The following is an 8,014-nucleotide window of genomic DNA, read 5'->3' as shown; positions in this document are numbered from 1 at the left end:
CGCCCCATAAGCCTGACTAGCTTGGTCTGCAAAGCTATGGAAAGGATCATCATGGACCTCATAAATAAAGATATTGAGAACCTACAGACACTGGATCCTACCCAGTTCGGCTTTGTTAAGGGCAGATCCTGCCTCTTAAACCTGGTTGATTTCTTTGAAACAGTCACCAAGGCCATTGATGAGGGGAATGTGGTCCACACAGCTTACTTGGACCTCGCAAAAACCTTCGATACAATACCCCACTCGGGCATTATAGATAAGCTCACCAGCTTAAATATAAACCCCTATGTCACTAGATGGGTTGCAAACTGGCTCAAGGACAGAACCCACATGGTTAGAATTGCTGGAGCCATGTCAGACTCCAAACCAGTTACAAGTGGTGTCCCACAAGGCTCAGTCCTGGGACCTCTCTTGTTCGGTATATATTTCTCGGAAATACAGGCCAACATGGAAGGACTGTGGCTGACCAAGTTCGCAGATGACTGCAAACTAGGCGCCATAATGGACTCTCCAGCCGACACAAGCATCCTCCAAAAGGGCCTCATAGAAACAGACAACTGGTGTCAGAGCCATGGCCTCAAGCTAAACGCAAAAAAGTGTATAGTCATCCCCTTTGGCAAAAACAAAGTGCCCACAAATTACCACATAGGTGGTAATCCACTAAGTACGGAAGAAGTAATTAGGGACCTGGGGACCCAAGTTGATAGCAATCACTCACTTGAAAACCACGTGGCCAAAGTGGTTAGAAAAACATTTTATATAGCCCACCTAATCATGAAGGGATTCACATCTAGATCAGGGGAGGTCATCGTGCCTCTTTACTCATCCCTCATCAGGCCCATAATTGAGTACAATGCCTCTTTTGGGATGTACCTTACCAGACACCTGCAGCAACTGGAAAGACCCCAAAAGTACCTCACCAAGAGGATCAAAGGGCTCAGATGCCATACACTGCCTGGTTAAAGAAACTCCATCTCTACTCAGTGGCATACCGCCTGCTCAGAGGCGATCTGTGCCTGACGTATAAAGCCATGTCCAACCCGGAATTAATGGACATGCTGCACCTCAGAAAATCCAAATCCCATCGAGCTACGCCCTCTAGAGACTTGAACCTCAGCACTGAAATAAATAGGACATGCTGGAGGGACAGATTCATAACCCAGAGGCTCCCTTCACTCTGGAATAAAATCCCAGTCCAGGTTAGGCAGAGTCCTTCATTGACTCTCTTCAAGAGGAATCTTGATGAGTGGATGGGAGATCGTAGGTTTACCCCGGGTATCACTTCTGTGTCACTGTTAGACAGAGGCACAGTATACTAACCTCGAAAAAGGGCATAGCAAAATTCATTTAAAATGGGTGGCGAAAGCCAAACACACTCTGGCTAGGCTTATAAATGCCCTAGGGCAGATAGCCTAGTATGAACCTATGAAATGAAGTCTGAAACTCAAACGTATGTCATTAATGGCTTCAATCCTCGGTGATTAGCCAATACGCATTTTATGAGGAAGGAACCAAAATAAGTGGCAAAAATCTAGACATTCTTCTAAAATCTGGACAGTCAAGGAGTATAACATGTCTTTTGCGTGTTGAGTTTGGAAGTGTTTTTTTTAGCGTCATGGCTTCCAAGCACAAATGAATAAGTAAAACTGTGTGATCGCACACTATCCTTGAGGAAGTAACTAAAAATTCCTCCCCACGGATGTACGATCCTAGTGTGTATTTACATGCACAGTCCGTAACTTCACGGTTAGACTTGGATTTAGAGCGTTTTCACCGCCTGAGAGAATGACTTCAATCTACATTATAACATTAATTACACTGTTAAGTAAGGTTAAAATTTTCTACAATTTATACACAATTACGACTACAGAAAACCAAGCCAAATTAAAAAACTAATTCATCTTCCTATAGCCCTGAATTTCCAAGCCATTACTGAATATACGCGTAGTGTTGCGTAACATCATTTCATATTGTCTTTTTTTTTTCTCAACTTCCGTTGGTGAAGACGTCAAACTCACGTGAATTTCGCACGTTGTGTTCAACTGTTCTTGGACAAAAACATTCTCGGCAGAAAGGTGTGAGCGATGTGAGTGTTGGGAGATTTATTTTTGCAATTGGGTTTGGGCTACATTCTCATGTTACTGAAATTGAGAAAGTTAACCTTATTTTCTTGTAACATTTTTAACTAGATTATGTCATTGTAAGCACAAACTCCAGCACATTTGACTCAGGAAGTGCATAATAGTGGAATGGTTTGGTGTTAAGTTTATGAAGTTCATATACGCTTTAATGTTAAACATAAAAAAATGTTCTGCTATTGGTTTTCTCTCTGTGTACGCAAACATTTACAAATATGATTGACATTTTGAAGGTATAAGCTGTGGCGAGGATTATGCTTTCTAAAGAAGAGCTTTGATCATTTTATAGCTGTAGATCAAAACCACAGAGTAATCAGCTGATACAGTAGCCTGACGTGTGTACTTGGTAGTCACTGTCTGCTACTTGAGTAAAACAAAGAATACCTGCCATCCTGAATGCTGATTTTTAGATAGTAAGTAACCCTACACTAAAGCCAAGCAGAACATTTGATGAATTGCAGAATGCTTTAGAGCTTTGATTTCATTGATAGCACTGCAGGGGTGCAGTGGGGGTCAGTGTAAAAAGCACAACACAGTGTTAGCAGCTGCAGATGGAAGGGACATACATGTAGAGAGCTGTGGGGCATCTTTCCTTTGAGGAGATGAGGAGGAGAAGCCTTGGAAAATAGGACAAGTTTATAAGCACATTTCCAGACTGTTTCCCAACTAAATTCAGAGCCCTCCTGCTGCAGCTGAAGACTCCTTTAACTAGATGACTCATCAATAATTGTAGATTTATTTGATCGAGTGTATGGTAGTGATAATTTCCTAATGTAGTAAATATTTCAACTTTCTCAATACCTGATACATTCACAAGGGATCCGTTTAATAGTACCGCTTTTATAATGGCTATTGATTATATTTTTTTGTAGTGCAGAACCACCAGTGAATGTTCCATGAAGCTAGGGACCTTAAAATGTTAACTTTTTTAAATCTTGTATTATATTAACATTGTTAGCTAATGTTTTTGCAGACTTTTAAAACTTCCAGTTCTTCCTTTAATATCAAAGTATTTTTAATAAAACTTTTTTGCTTTGTTTATGTAAAAAATGTTAGAATATAGTCTTATCTTCTTTACCCATCTCAGTCACCAGTGAGAAATCTGCTTTTAATGTATTTGACTCCATCATTACATAAACAAAGACCGAAAAATAATACATATTTTGTTAAGTAGTTGGGTATAAAAATATTGAGTGTAAAATTTAATCTTGGAAAATACTGAAAAAAGATTTAGGAGGATGGTCTGAAACACTATTCATTTTATTACATTCTGCAGTCAAAAATGAATGTTTTTCTTTTTTCCAAAACATTTTTACTTTATGAATAATTTAGTTTGTAAAATTGATGAACACTAGGCAATCATCCTGCAGGCCTCTACAAGTCTAGCCAAAGCCCCCTATTAAAAAGTTTCTCTAGCCTCTAAGAGACAAGACAGATAAAGGAAGAATTTTAGTCTGTCTATCCAATTATCTAGGTTTATGTGGAAAGTGACAAGAGTGCTACTTTGCTTGACATGTAGTGGAAGTTTATTCCAGAGGTGAAGGATATATTGGGATATGAGTCTGTCACACCAGAGTGGAGTGTCTTATTTATCTGCTGATGAAGATTTAGTTTCTTTTACTAATACTAAAAAAAAGAAAAAAAATGTGAGTGGAGTCTGTTTTCGAGTGGGTTTCCTCTGGGAGCTCCAGTTTCTTCCCACATTCCAAAAAACCCGGAGTAGGTGGATTGGACGTTCTAAATTGGCCATAGATGGGACTGTGCATGCAAGTGTGTGGTGTGGAAGAACTAGCATGGCAGGGCTAGCCACCTGGTGGTGTAAACCTTGTTACTGTTGGAAGTGACAGCCTGACCCATGTGCAAAAATGGGGAAAAAGGGGTTATGGGTGGATGGATGAAGGTTTAATTTCTTTAACCATGAATTTGAGGTACCACTTGTTCTCTGAATCAGTCAGATGTGAAAAAGGGTTGAGTCTTTCATGAGTTGAAAGGCTAGACACATATCTCCTTAGAAGAGTATGTAGGACACCGAATGCAGAAAGAGGAATGCTAGTCTTTCCTGATAACTAAGATTTTTAAGGCCACTGACCATTTTATTTATGAATCTCTAAGACCTCTCAAGTTGAGTGATATGTTTAGACAAATGCATGCCAAAAAGGACATAATATTCATTAATAGGTCTGATGAGATGCAAGTAAAAGGGAATGAAGAGAATTTTGGATCTAGTGGAGATGGCTTTAGAAAGTAGCTGAGACAGATATGAGTTCTAAACTACTTTTGAGACATGATGGCAAAATGAATTATCGATGAGAATGTCTAGATCTGTTATAACAGTGTCTTAGAGGAGTGTGTCAACTGTATGGTATGTCAAATTGTTTTGTATACCAGAATGAACTATGTTACATTTTTTACATGTAATTTGAGACCATTGTTCTTGCAGCAGTTAATGTGGTCTAACCTATGATGGAGCAATTATGAGTCTGTGGAAGATTGAATAACAACACCCAATTTACAGTCATTTGCTAACTTTAATAGCCATAGGCAAGGAGTGTTGTCCTGAAGGTCTGAGAAATAGATGTCACTTTAATGGCATAGGTCTGTCAGAAAACCAATTAGTTATTCACCGCACAGCATTAGGATTTATATTCAAATTTACAAGTCTGTCAAAAATTCCTTCGTGGGGATTAGTGTCAAAAGCTTTAGCCAGGTCTAGATATGCTGTAGGTATTGCATAATGGCTGTCCACTGCTTTGGTTAGTTTTTCAAAGAAATTAATGGAGTTTTAGAGGCATGGTCTTCTTTTGACAAAGCTGCATTGGTAAGGGTCAAGGATTAAAAGATGTTCAAAGTCTAGTTTAATGAGGTTTGCAATAGTATGCTCCATAGCTTTACATATGAAGCTATTAAGATTTATTGGTCTATAGTTCCCAGAGCCCGTGCTTGGGTCATCCTTTTGTAATGCATTATAATAGATGTTTTCCAGGCTTCTGGAATATAATCTGTGGATAATCTTAGATTATAGAGATTAAGTAGGGGGTTCAGATAGGCCATATTTGGATTTGGCACTGATAATGAGGCAACCTGGTATATTGTCAGGGTCTGTGGATGAGATGTTCTTAGCATTTGTGAGGGCTGAGAGATCTTGTTTCATAATAATTAAAGGGGGTGGCTGGGATTGTGGAAGCTGAGTACTAGATATAACTGGGTGGAGTAAAACGTTTCACAAACAAAAAGATACAAACGCACAAGCAGTAAACAAAAAAAGATACAAAAGCATAAGCAGTAACAGAATATTTTAGACTGTCTGTCCACAATCCCTTTTTCCCATTTTTGCACAGACTAGTTACATAGAAAAAAATATGTATATATACATTTTAGTTGACAAGCACACTGTGATGTGCAGTCAAGCAGATTGCAATGTACAATATATACATTAATTTCTAAAGTGGGTCTGTCTTCAGTAAATCTTGAGATAGGAGAAGAGACTTGAAAAGGAGATGGGGATAGTGTGTTAGGTGATATGACCTATGTTGAAGTAGGAATATTTGGCTTGGATGAAGCACTTTTTGAGTTGCATTCTGAATTTGGAATAAGTGTTGTTTTCCTTTAGTTAGATGAGGAGAGCTTACCAGAGAGTAGGTGCCAGAGAAAGCATGCGCAATGCTGTGGAGTTTGGTTCTAGGAGCTAATGAGAGTTGGTGTGGATTGGGAGGAGTGTATCAGGTTGTATGAAGAGGGTTTTTTCAAGAAGTCTAGCTGCAAAGGGAGTAAATATAGTCAGTTTTAGAGTTGGGATCCTAACAGCAGGTTAGATCTTTGTTTTATGCATAGCAGTTTGGCTTTTTCTAGGGTGAAACAGTGATGCTCACAGAGAGGCGAGTTTCCTATGCATTGACAGATGTTGTTAGGGATAGTTTGGAGCGTGACATTGTTTTTCTTGGAGGCATAAGTAAAGATTGGAAGCGCATGTTGTAGTTGAGATAGGAGTACTCCTTTTGCCAATGGCTTCACTAGCTGGATGGGATAGATAAGGGTAGATAGTTTTGGCCCAGAAAAGGAGGGGGTTTATTTTGGCTCTCACTTTTTTACGTGGAAATGGAAATTTAAGTTGTAATCATAGGTATCTGAAGGTGTAGGTTGTCTCTATGGAATGTTTGTGAAATTCAGAGATGGTTCAAGAGTCAGGTGCTTTGTGAATTTTCTGTGGAGTTCCAAAAAACATAGTTTTGGTCTTGGTGGGGTTGAGAAGTAGTTTATAAGCCATTGGTGGAGCTCATGTAAGTGCAACTGGAGTTGGCATTGAATATTGTTTTGAGAGTGCAAAGAACCACAAAAACAGAATACCAAACTACTAAAAAAGGCAAGAACCTGTACCAAAATAAAAAAAAGTATTTATTAACTCTAGTGCCTCGGCTAATACAAAGCCTTCAGGGTACTCCTTGAAGGCTGTGTATCAGCCGAGGATCTGGAATTAATAAAGGCTTTTTTTATTTTGGTATAGTTTCTTGCCTTTTTTAGTTGTTTGGTATTGTTTTGAGAGTGACCTGATCAGTAAATGACCATGTCATCAGCCTAGAGGATAAGTGGTAGATGGTTGAGGGTACAAGGAAATTTATTAATGAATATGGAAATGTGGGAATCAAGAATGGATCTTTGTGATACACATTTGATAATAGGTACAGATTCTGACTGAGAGGATCTTATTTCATGTCATGTATGTCATCGAGAAAGTTGTTAAACGAAGGAGTAGCATCTTGACTGATACTAGTTTCAGTTAGTTTGTTTTGGAGAAAATAGTCATCACTGAGGTCAAATGCCTTTGTCAGCTCCGTAAATGGGGCACCTGTAAGGAGGACACTATGAGAGTTTTGCAATATCTCATCAGTTGGGGACCAAAGTGCTGTCATAGTACGAAGGTTCAGGCCAGAAATCATGCTGCTTGGAGGACAGCACGTAGTACTTCTGGATATAAGCAGAGAGTTGGTTGTAGACCATCCTTTTTAGAAGTATGCCAAGAATTGGGAGGATGGATATTGGAAGGAAATGAGAAGTATATTTTGGAGTAGTTTGCTATAAAGGAGATGAGGTTGTAAGTTGCTGGGATTTGTTTCCAGTTTTGCCTTGCTTAATCCCTTAAAGAGTTAAAAGGTGCTTGGGTTCAGTGGATAGCCATTCATTTTTGTGGGTTTGTAAATCCTGTGGATAAGTGAGAAGAATTTGTATTGCAGCTGGAGTAGAAAGTTGGTTAGGCTTACAGCTGCTATATTAGGATCATGTAAGAAGAGTATATGGTTCCAGCTGTGGACTGTGAGAAAGGTTCGGGGTTTGTCAGTGTTAGTGTTTCTCAGGTTTCTGAAGGCTTTTAAAATTGGTGGCAGTTTTGAAGGTTATTGGGCAGTGGTTGTTTATTGATGTTGGCAGAATGTTTATGCTGGAGAGAGAGAGAAAGTTTGGTATGTTTGCAGTAATTAGGATGAGTTTGGAAAATCTGAGGTTAGATTTTCTTGTTTTTTTTATGAGTTGAGGGAATCGCAGGTCTGATAGGAAAGTACACATTTCAGATGTAAGGGGACCAAGATAATTAAAACTGAACACCTAGAATGATTATGCTATTTTTAGGACAGCTGTTAAGGATGTTTATCATGAGAGATTTTAAATGGTTTAGGGAAGAAGGGGGTAGTATGTAGGCCGTAGTGATCATAATGGTTTGGCTTTGTGAGCTGAACATTTTAGGAGGTTCCAGTTAGGACTGTAGTCTAAGGAGAAGTTAACTTGAGCAGTGACTTTTGATTTTAGGGTATTTTTGTAGATAATTAGAGAGCCTTCACTAGGTCATGCACTTGGTCTGGCATCATTGACATACTTGTAGGTTAGAA

The 8,014-nt window shown here is 39.0% G+C and overlaps 1 protein-coding gene across 2 annotated transcripts in view; it reads left to right on the top strand.

Annotated features, from left to right (window-relative positions):
* Positions 1–1,759: 1,759 nt before the first annotated feature.
* AP5B1 (adaptor related protein complex 5 subunit beta 1) overlaps positions 1,760–8,014 on the top strand; it is a 218,477-nt gene continuing 212,222 nt past the window's right edge. Inside the window, exon 1 of one of the 2 annotated variants that reach the window (XM_044061890.1) lies at positions 1,760–2,075. The gene's annotated coding sequence lies outside the window, so the exon portion shown is untranslated. Of the gene's footprint in view, positions 2,087–8,014 lie in introns of both variants that reach the window. The other variant, XM_044061889.1, reaches the window with a different exon arrangement.

The sequence above is a fragment of the Protopterus annectens genome, chromosome 2.part0, assembly GCF_019279795.1.
Source record: "Protopterus annectens isolate FY-2018-M chromosome 2.part0, PAN1.0, whole genome shotgun sequence".
Lineage (NCBI taxonomy): Eukaryota > Metazoa > Chordata > Ceratodontiformes > Protopteridae > Protopterus > Protopterus annectens.
This window is presented reverse-complemented; position numbering and strand designations above follow the sequence as displayed.